The sequence below is a fragment of the Chiloscyllium plagiosum genome, unplaced genomic scaffold (genome assembly GCF_037043375.1).
Source record: "Chiloscyllium plagiosum isolate Xiang-an unplaced genomic scaffold, Cpla_swu_hap1 HiC_scaffold_47, whole genome shotgun sequence".
In the NCBI taxonomy this organism is placed as follows: domain Eukaryota; kingdom Metazoa; phylum Chordata; class Chondrichthyes; order Orectolobiformes; family Hemiscylliidae; genus Chiloscyllium; species Chiloscyllium plagiosum.
In genome coordinates, this window is record NW_028270185.1 from 43,160,607 (window position 1) to 43,171,368 (window position 10,762).

Below are 10,762 nucleotides of genomic sequence, written 5' to 3' on the forward strand. Positions count from 1 at the left end.
TTCATTGAGTAAACCTCCTCTGAACTGTCTTTAATGCATTTACATCCTCTTTCAAAATAAGGGACTGTTGAAATGAATTATACGGTCAGGGTTAAATAGACATCATTATACCGTAATAATAGAAAAACAGCAGGTTTCAATTAATGAACCTTGTACCAAGTGAACCTTATGCATCCTCGAGGTTAGTGTCAGCAAGAGTCTACAAACAGCAGTTAGTGCCATCAAGTCATTCCAGATAGGCCTTGGGGCCAGAAGATGTTTAGAGGCAGGGAGGCAATGGTCACTGACAAGGGATGGGGCAAAACATTGACAGACTAAATGATCTCTGACTGAGTGAAGTCTAATGAATCTTGGGAAATTCAAAGAATTTGCATTAATGCATCTACAACCAAATTAACAACCTCTTTTAAGACTCTGGGATGAAGACAGAAGGTGATGAGACCTATTATCAGTTTGCTGAGTCCAGCCTCCTTAGTGACTGTAATTACATTGTGTTCATCCCTCCCTCCTACTTCCTGACTTACAGTTGGGTTGACACTGAGCAGTAAATGCAGTATTGTCTAGGGAGATGCTTGCTCATGCATGGGTGAATGCGATTGGTTGAAGTGTTTCAATCATGCATCTTCTTTCCATGTCTGCTCAGTTTCACTGGATGTTGAGATTTGGAGGGATAGAGTGGGGGTGGGAGAGAAAGTCTGAGGGTGAGAGAGAGATTGTGACCTGGAGAAGAGAGAGATTGATGTCCAGTCTGATGGTGGTTGGGGCTGGTGGAGGTGGTGCGGAGAATGGTGGTGATGTTCAGATTCAGAGAGGAGGGGAGAGGGTGAGGGAGATTGGAATGATGATGCAGACAATTTGGAACTGTGCATGTGCTCAGTTCTGAGTCAGCATGCAGACTCAGTTGGCCTGAAGTTTCAATGTCAGCAAAACAGTGTCTTACCACTATTACCGAAATGCTTTTTGTATCTTCTATAGTGAAGATAGAAGCAAAGTACTTATTCATTTAATTCGCCATTTCCTTAACATCTATGGATGAAGGGTTTATGCCAGAAACATCGATTCTCCTGCTCCTTGGATGCTGTCTGATCTGATGTGCTTTTCCAGCTCTGCACTTTTTGCCCCCTAACATCTACCAATAACTCCCATATTCTCACTCCCTAGAGGATTAGATTAGATTAGATTACTTAGAGTGGAAGCAGGCCCTACAGCCCAACAGCCCAACAAATCCACACCGACCCGCCGAAGCGCACCCACCCAGACCCATTCCCCTACATTTACCCCTGCACCTAACACTACGGGCAATTTTAGCGTGGCCAATTCACCTAACTTGCACGTTTTTGGACTGTGGGAGGAAACCGGAGCACCCGGAGGAACCCACGTAGACACGGGGAGAATGTGTAAACTCCACACAGTCAGTCTGAGGTGGGAAATGAACATGGGTCTCTGGCACTGTGAGGCAGCAGTGCTAACCACTGTGCCACCGAGCCGCCCAAACATGGCACTCACATTGCATACATGTTTTGTTTTTAAATACCCGTGGAAACTCTTGCTTTGTTGTTTTTAACATTTTCAGTTGGGTTCTGAGATTCTAATTTCCTCCTAATTAACCTTTTTCTCTGCTATACTTTATTTTCTAATCAATCATCTGACCTGCCACCTATGTTTGCAATATCCTCAAGTTGGACGGTTTCTTCAACTTTTCAGTCAACCACAGAAAGCGAGTCCTCCCTTTAAAGTCTCTTGTTTCAATCAGAATATACTTCTTCTGAGGTATCCTCTTAAATCTCTGCCATCACTGTCTCTACTGATCTCTCTCCGAGCCAGTTACGCCATTCACTTCAGCTGGTTTAATTGACATGCCTTCAGAGTGGATCTTGTTTAAGTTTGAAATACTTACCTCAGAGTCAATCTTCGTCCATTCAAATTGGATGTAAAATTGAATTATATTGTGATGGCTGCTACGTAGGAGAGTCTTTACACTGAGATTGCTTCATAAATCCTGTCACATTACACAGTATCAATAAGATGATAATAACACAACCTTCTGTCTGGTTGCTTCAGAACATGCAGCTCTAAGATACTTTCTCGAAGGTCATCAATAACCTCTCATCCACGTTACTGCTGCCAACCTGATTTATACAGTCTTTGTGTAGATTCAGATCAGCAATGCTGATTGCCATCTCACTATCACAAGCAGCCAATATCTCTTCATGTCTAACATCAGGGGGCCTATCGATCAGCCCCCTGAGTGGCTGCTTTCCCCGAACTTTCCCCTCATGCTGTATTTATTTACATCAATGTGTGCTATGGATTGATTTAAGTTGACACAAAAGCTGCCCACGTTCAGATACAGAGCTATTATTTTGATTTGTTTAAATACAAACATATTGGACAGGCTCATATGAACAGAAACAATTTATATTTGTATCTTGGGAAAACAGTCTGTCTTTATGTTGCCCATCAAAAGAAGCCAAAGCCTTTTTAACAGGACAAATGAGAGGGATTTAAATTGCATGCACATTTCCAAAATACAAACTTTCATGTCTGGAAACTGAGCTGTCTGAGTTGATATTACTCAGCAAATGAATATTAAAATATGTGCTCCAAAATGGGGGTGGCAGAGCTGCTTATTGAAGCCAGTGGAGAGAAAGTAGAGTTAACATTTCAAGTTCAATTCTGCAAAAGGGTCAAAATGTTAACTCCACGGGTCTGGCAGCATTGGTAGAGAGAATGCAGAGAGAAATATCCAGTAACTTCTATTTGTGTTTCAGATTTCCAACATCCACAGTTCTTTCTTTATATTATTGAAAATAGTGACAGTCCATTTGATTATCTCCTGTTTTCAATATCTAATTTATCCAGACTGCATCATAATCCAAACTTTTAGCACCAAATGCCAATGAGCATTCAATGGGCATTCAATACTGTCTCACATGCCACCTGATTTACTGTCTGTCTGGCCTGTTGCATTAGCCCTTGAGTAAGTCAGTTACGCAGCACAGCAACAAAGAGAGTCAGTATTTCACAAGTTTACAGGTGGGCAACAGACTTATTAACTGTTAGTCTCTGTCTCGTAGTGATTGGCTATTTGAACATTTTATATTGGACAAATGCTGAGCATTCAGGTCATTGATAATCAAATAAAATGGAAGGAACTGCAGATACTGTAAATCAGAAACAAAAACAGAAATTGCTGGAAAAGCTCAGCAGGTCTGGCAGCATCTGTGAAGAGAAATCAGAGTTAACATTTTGAATCCAGTGACCAGAAACCAAACTTTGGTCTTAAGAATTCTGTTTGGAAATCCATCGAATGTGACAATTCTGTCCCCAACCCAGAGTTCTAATCTCTGAAACTCTCCAGAGCAACTTGATGGAATGTGACTGTGACAGATTCATCGCACATAATCATGAAATTCTGTCACTTAGCTGATACAGAGCTGCAATCTTCACAGAAGATTTTTGTCAAATCTATGTGTTTCCTGAGTCTCATCCTTCCTTCACATTTCAGAGGATGGCTTTGAAATGGTTAAATAAACAAAGATTGGATAATGCAGATTGCTGAGCTGGTACAAGGATGAGCTGGTCATTCTGCCTTGAGTGTATCCGGATAGTTGGGAAAAGGGGCAGTATAATCGGGCCTGACTCTATTGTGTCAATGCATTTCAATGGGGGTAATTGTGTCTGTTTGGGGGCAAAAGCTGGATGGTTGAGATTGAATTGCAGAGTCCAGTTAGTGGGAGTAATTAGAATGTGTGCGTGGTGGTGTTTTCTGGTCAGTTCTGGTTTGGAGGATAGTTCTAACAGTCAAAGTGTTTGACAGGTCAGATAAGAGGAGGGTAAGGGGTGGGGTTGAAATCGGATGATCCATGATGTATGTTTGTAGTTTCAGAGGGTTCAGAGGGTCTGGAGGTTTGTGGGACTGGATCTGGAGGTTAGCTTACTCACTCGGTCACTGGGTATTCAGAAGGTAATGTGTGGGTTTGGATAGTAATCACATGGACGATGGAACAGAATGATAGATGGGAAAGGGGATTCAGTGTGTGTGAGTTTAGTTACCCAAGAGGTGGTTGAAGCCTAGATTTAGCAAACAGCTACCAGGAAACAAACGAGGACTTTGCAATGTCTGTGACTGAAACTCACTGCAGAAGGCAGAGGATTTCTTTGAAATGTCTAAATAAACCAAGGTAAGATATCACAGGCTGGGGAGCTGGTACACAGGGGAGCTGGGAGTTAAGCCTTGGATGTCCTTGATGGTCAGGGAGAGGGGTCGACAGAAGGTCATGGGAATTTGAAACGTGCAAGTCATATCATCAGGATTTCCGTATGTATCTTACTCACATATCTAATGTTTAGTGATCCAGGGACCATGATAGTTCCAAAATAACCCATATCACGTCCATCTGTGTTTCACTGTCCTGTGTCCTCAGCAAGATTTTATTGCTCACTGTACAAAGTATTTATTGTTGAAATAAAACAAATTCTAGAAACAGGTGCATTGTTCATTGCAGTTTTATTGTGTTCAGAGGGAAGGGCAGACTAACCTCAATGATCAAACATTCTTGCAATCAATTTATTTTGTTTGTTTGCCTTGTTCTGAGCCAATGGAAATGCATTATTTTCAATTGTAGCTTGGTTTGGCTTGGTAGCTGGGCTTTAACCCTTGACCTTGTCCAACAGGTATGAGATTCTTGCTCCCTGTACGGATGAGGAAAAGGGCTCTGGACAGGATGAGCCAGCTGCCCACAGCACCATGGTGCAGAAGGTCATTCAAGAGGGGGGAGCAAAAAGACAAGTAGTTGTTATAGGGGATTCTATAATTAGGGGGACAGATAGTATCCTATGCAAGCTGGATCAGGAGTCTCGCATGGTGTGTTGCCTACCCGGTGCCAGGGTTCGGGACATCTCTGACCGGCTTGAAAGGATATTGGAGCGGGAGGGGGAGGATCCAGTTGTTGTGGTCCACGTTGGGACCAACAACATAGGCAAAGCTCGGGTGGAGGACCTGTTTGGGGATTATCGAGCACTAGGAAGGAAATGGAAATACAGGTCCTCAAGGGTCATAATCTCCGGATTACTGCCCAAGCCACGTGCCAATTGGCATAGGGATAAGAAAATTAGGGAAGTAAACACGTGGCTAAGGGATTGGTGTGGGAAAGAGGGATTCCACTTCATGGGGCCTTGGCATCAGTTTTGGAACAGGGGGGATCTGTACCATTGGGACGGTCTCCACCTGAACCGATCAGGTACCAATGTTCTAGTGAGGAGGATAAATAGGGTGGTCAGTAGGACTTTAAACTTCTGAGTTGGGGGGGAGGGAAAGTGAAAGCGACAGGGAGTATGAAGTTAAATGGAAATATAAGCGGCAAGATAGCATATGTGCAGGCAGATTTAAACTTGAGACAGAGTGGGAATACAGCAAAAAGGAAGGATAACTTAGGACATCTTATGACTTCCAATATCTCTGATGATAAGAAAGTTAACATTAAGGCACTTTACCTGAATGCTCGTAGCATTCATAACAAAGCAGACGAACTAATGGCACAGATCATCGTGAATGATTATGATGTGGTAGGCATCACAGAGACGTGGTTACAGGGGGGTCAGGACTGGCAGTTAAACATCCAAGGGTTTTCAACTTATTGAAAAGACAGGGAGGTGGGCAGAGGGGGTGGGGTTGCCTTGTTAGTTAAGAACAAAATTAAATCTATGGTGCTGAATGACATAGTATCGGATGATGTGGAGTCTGTGTGAGTGGAATTGAGGAACCACAAAGGCAAAAAAACCATAATGGGAGTTATGTACAGACCTCCTAACAGTGGTCAGGACCAGGGGCGCAACATGTACCGGGAAATAGAGAAGCCATGTCAGAAAGGCAAGGTCACAGTCATGGGAGACTTCAATATGCAGGTGGACTGGGTAAATAATTTTGCAAGTGGATCCAAAGAAAGGGAATTTATGGAATGCTTACAGGATGGCTTTTTGGAACAGCTTGTCATGGAGCCCATAAGGGAGCAGGCTATTCTGGACCTAGTGCTATGTAATGAAACAGACTTTATAAAAAATCTTAAAGTAAGGGAACACTTAGGAAGCAGCGATCATAATATGGTAGAGTTCAGTCTGCAGTTTGAAAGAGAGAAGGCAAAATCGGATGTAATGGTGTTACAGTTTAATAAAGGTAATTATGAGGGCATGAGAGAGGAACTGACGAAAATAGACTGGAAGCAGAGCCTAGCAGTGAAGACAGTAGAGCAAAAATGGCAGGAGTTTGTGGGTAAAATTGAGGACACTGTACAGAGGTTCATCCCCAAGAAGAGAAAGATTATTTGGGGAGGGATTAGACAGCCATGTCTGACAAAGGAAGTCAGGAAATCTATCAAAGAAAAAGAGAGAGCCTATAAAGTGGCCAAAAGCACTGGGAAATCAGAAGATTGGGAAGGCTACAAAAACAAACAGAGGAATGAACTTCCTGAGAAAAGGGAGGATGTGGGTACAATTATAAGGTTTAAAAGACATTTGGATAAGTACTTGAGTGGGAAAGGGTTGGAGCGCTATAGGCCAGGAGCAGGCAGGTGGAACTAGTTTAGTTTGGGATAATGTTCGGCAAGGCTTTGTTGGAACGGACGGTCTGTTTCCATGTTGTATGATTCTATGTGGTCTCACCAGTACCTTTGTCAGTTGCAGTAAGTCTTCCCTACTCTTACACTCCAATCTCCTTGAAATAAGGGTCTATGAATGCTATCAAGGGGGTAGTGCATCCCTGAGGCAACGGGAAAATGAAGATACAACACTGCCCATGCTTCCACCAGGGCCATAGTTGAACAATCATAACTCAACCACTTCAAGATGAGTTGGAAGCTCCAGTGGGGCATTGCAGTATAGATCAGAAATGGTGCACTATGCCTTTCTCAAGTGCAGTTGACAAACAGGGTGTGGACTGTCAGCAGAGGAAATAGGGGATCAGCAGTAATCTTCTGAGAGTGAAGATGAAGATAAAAGCAAGGACATTGAACAGGGTGAACATACATGAGAGCAGACATACCGACATTATAGGGTAATGCACTGTCAAAGACAAGAAAACAAAAAGCACTGAATTGCAACACACGTCTTGGATGAATAAACTGGGTTTAGACTTCCTCATGTATAATTGTTTTTGGTTATATGGTAGCAACCATGGTTCAGGCAAAATATATGTGGACCAAGTTATTTTTGTAATCATCCAACATTCCTGTTGTTGAGTAAATGTTTTCTTAATCATATTAACATATGCTTGGTGAAGGTAAAGGTAAAGTCCACATAGTCTGAGTAGAACATGGTTGTTCTCATTACAGAGAGATGTGTCCGCTCAGTTTGTACTGTCTAGTATCTACATATCATAGACCCTTCAAACTGCTGAGGAGATAGCAGCAGTCAGTGAGAAAGGTACACTAACATAGCTTGCTGCTAAAGTTCGGTGGTTTTATAGCCTGCAGTCAAAATATGTAATTCAGTGTAATGTCATCTCTCACAATAGTAAGTTAAGAGCATTCCTGAGGCATTTTATAAGAATGATCCCAGGAATGAAAGATTTGTCACATGAGGAGTGGCTGAGGACTCTGGGTCTGGACTCAATGGAGTTCAGAAGAGTGAGGGAGATCTGATTGAAACTTACAGAATACTGAGGCCCCGTGGTAGACTGGATATGGAAAGGTGTTTCCACGAGTAGGAGAGACTAGAACCAGAGGACATAGCCTCAGAATGAAAAGGTGATGCTTTAAAGCTGAGAGAAGCTATAGACCAGTAAGCCTGACATTGGTGGCGGGCAAGGTGTTAGGGGGAATCCTGACGGACAGGATTTATATGTATTTGGAAAGGCAAGGACTGATTAGGAATAGTCAACATGGCTTTGTGTGTGGGAAATCATGTCTCACTAACTTGACTGAGTTTGTTCAGAGAAGTAACAAAGAGAATTGATGAGGGCAGAGCGGTAGACACAATCTATGTGGACATCAGTAAGGCGCTCGAAAAGGATTCCCATTGTAGACTGGTTAGCAAGGTTAGATCTCATGGAGTACAAGCAGAACTAGCCATTTGGATACAGAACTGACTTTGAGGTAAAAGACAGGGCGGTGGCCGAGAGTTGCTTTTCAGACTCGAGGCCTGTGACAGTGGTGTGCCACAAGGATCGGTGCTGGGTCCACTGCTTTTCATCATTTATATAATGATTTGGATGTGAACATAGGGGATACAGTTAGTAAGTTTGCAGATGACACCAAAACTAGAGGTGTAGTGGATGGCAAAGAAGGTTACCTCAGAGTACAACAGGATCTTGATGAGATGGGCCAATGGGCTGAGGAGTGGTGCATGTATGGAATGAGCTGCCAGAGGAAGTGGTGGAAGCTGGTACAATTACAGCATTTAAAGGGCATCTGGATTGGTATATGACGAGGAAAGGTGCAGAGGGATATGGGCCAAGTGCGGGCAATTGAGTCAAGATTAGGTTAGGAGAACTGGTAGGCATGGACAAGTTGGATTGATGGGACTGTTTCTGCATTGTACATCTCTATAACCCCCTCCACCCAGTACACTCCTCCCTATCTCTGTAACCTCATTCAGCCCTGACACCTTCTCTATCTCTAGAACCTCCTCCACCCCCTATACCCCACCCTATCTCTGAAACCTCCTCCAGTCCCAATAACCCTCTCTTAGCTGTAACATCAATGCTCATTATCACTCCATGATGTTAGCCCTCCTGCGATTCCAGCCTCTTGACCATTCCCTAATTCCGTCACTCCACCGGCCTTCAGCTGCTTGGGCCCTCCATGTTATCATCTCAGAAGACTTTGAGCAATTTGCATTTCCTTTCTCTGATGAAGTCTGTCCATTTTTTCCTGGAAACAATGTTATACCTGTTGTGGATTTACTAGAGTAATTCAGGAAGGGTCCCTCAACTACACCTTGTAAACCCAACATCAATATCACCTTGAAGACAAGGCCAGCAATATGACACAACACTACTCCTTCTGCAGTTACTCTCCACTTCACCCTTAATCCCAACTTTGAAATTAATCATCCTTCCTTCAGTTTTTCTGGGACAGAATCATGGAACTCTCTCCCATGTGACTTTGCATTTGTGATCAGGGTTCTTAAAACACAAGGACAGTGAGTTTAAAGAGGAGAGTTCCTCATCATTTATGCCGTAGAGATTAGGGGGATGGCTAACAAGGCTGTCCCAGTCAGTGATGCCCGTTTCATGTGAATCCACAAACAAGTATGTCATCGTGATGTTGCCATGGGAATGCACATTACATTCCTGTTCTGAGGGATACACAGGAACAGTAGGAAATGAGACTTGGTCGAATCAGTCAAAGAGCCAAGATGTTTCACATCAGTGTCCCAGCGAGATGTGGACAGTTACAAGGGGAGTCAGGGTGAAACAATGACTGCTGGAGAGTGATGACATTCATTGTTCAGGTCTCTGAATATTGGAGTTGGGATGGTGTGCTGAGGTTGGACAGGAAGTTGGTAAGACCAGTTCTGGAAGACTGTATCCTGTTCTGCTCACGCTACTGTAGGAAGGATATTATTAAACTAGAGACGGTTCAGAAAAGATTCACCAGGATGTTGCCAGGAGTGCAGGGTTTGAGATATAAAAATAGACTGGAGAATCTGGGGACATTTTACAAAGAACATTACAGCACAGGAACAGGCCCTTCAACTCTCCAAGCCTACACTGACACATTTTGCCTTCATATTAAAACTGTCTTCGCTTACAGGATCCATATTCCCTTGTTCCCTTCCTATTCATGCCTGCTGCTGGATGCTTCTTGAAAGTACAATTGTGTCTGCTTCCATTGTCTGTTCTGGCAGTGTGTTCCATGAACTCACCACCCTTTCCATGATAAACATGCCTCGCATATCTCTTTTAAACACCCCCCTGACCCCTCCACCTTGAACCTGTGTCCCCGAGTAACTGACTCTTCCACCCTGAGAAAAGGCCTCATACTTTCCACGGTATCTATGCCATTCACAATCTTATAAACTTCTATAAGGTCGCCCCCACAACCTCCTGCATTCTAGTGGAAACAAACCCAATTTTTTCCAATCTTTCTTCACAGGTAAAATCCCCCATTCCAGGCAACGTCCTGGTAAACATTTTCTGTCCCCTCTCTAAAGGATCCACATCCTTCTGGTTGGGTGGTGATCAGCACTGTACGTGTCATGATTTTATAAACCTTGTTGAGGTTTATAAAATCATGACAGTGATTGATAAGGTGAATGAGAAGGGTCTTTTCCCTAGTGTGGGGGAGTTCAGACTCAGGGCCATGTTTGGAACATTTAAAGATTGAGGAGCAACTCTTTATTCCCCAGAGTGGTTTGTGATGGAATGAACTTCCAGATGAAGTAATGTATGTGGGCACAATTACAATGTTTAAAAGATGCCAGCTCTTGAGCCAGTCGTTTGTTTTTCTCCATTCTGTGCTACTGAATGCCCAAATTTCTGTGACATGCATTTCCGGAGGACTAACATGGCAAGGGAATACATGTTAAATAGGAGGACCCTGGCAAGCACAGAAGATTAGACGGATCCTGATTTGTGTGTCCAGCCATCCATGAAGGCGGCAGGATAGACAGGTAAGGGAATTAAGAAGGGTCAAAGCCACTGAATACATGAGCAGGGAGGTGTCATGTTGGAGTTTTACAGGATTTTGGTGAGACTACAGCTGGAATATTGTGTGCAGTTCTGGGCACCACATTATAGGAAGGATGTGATTGTACTGGAGGG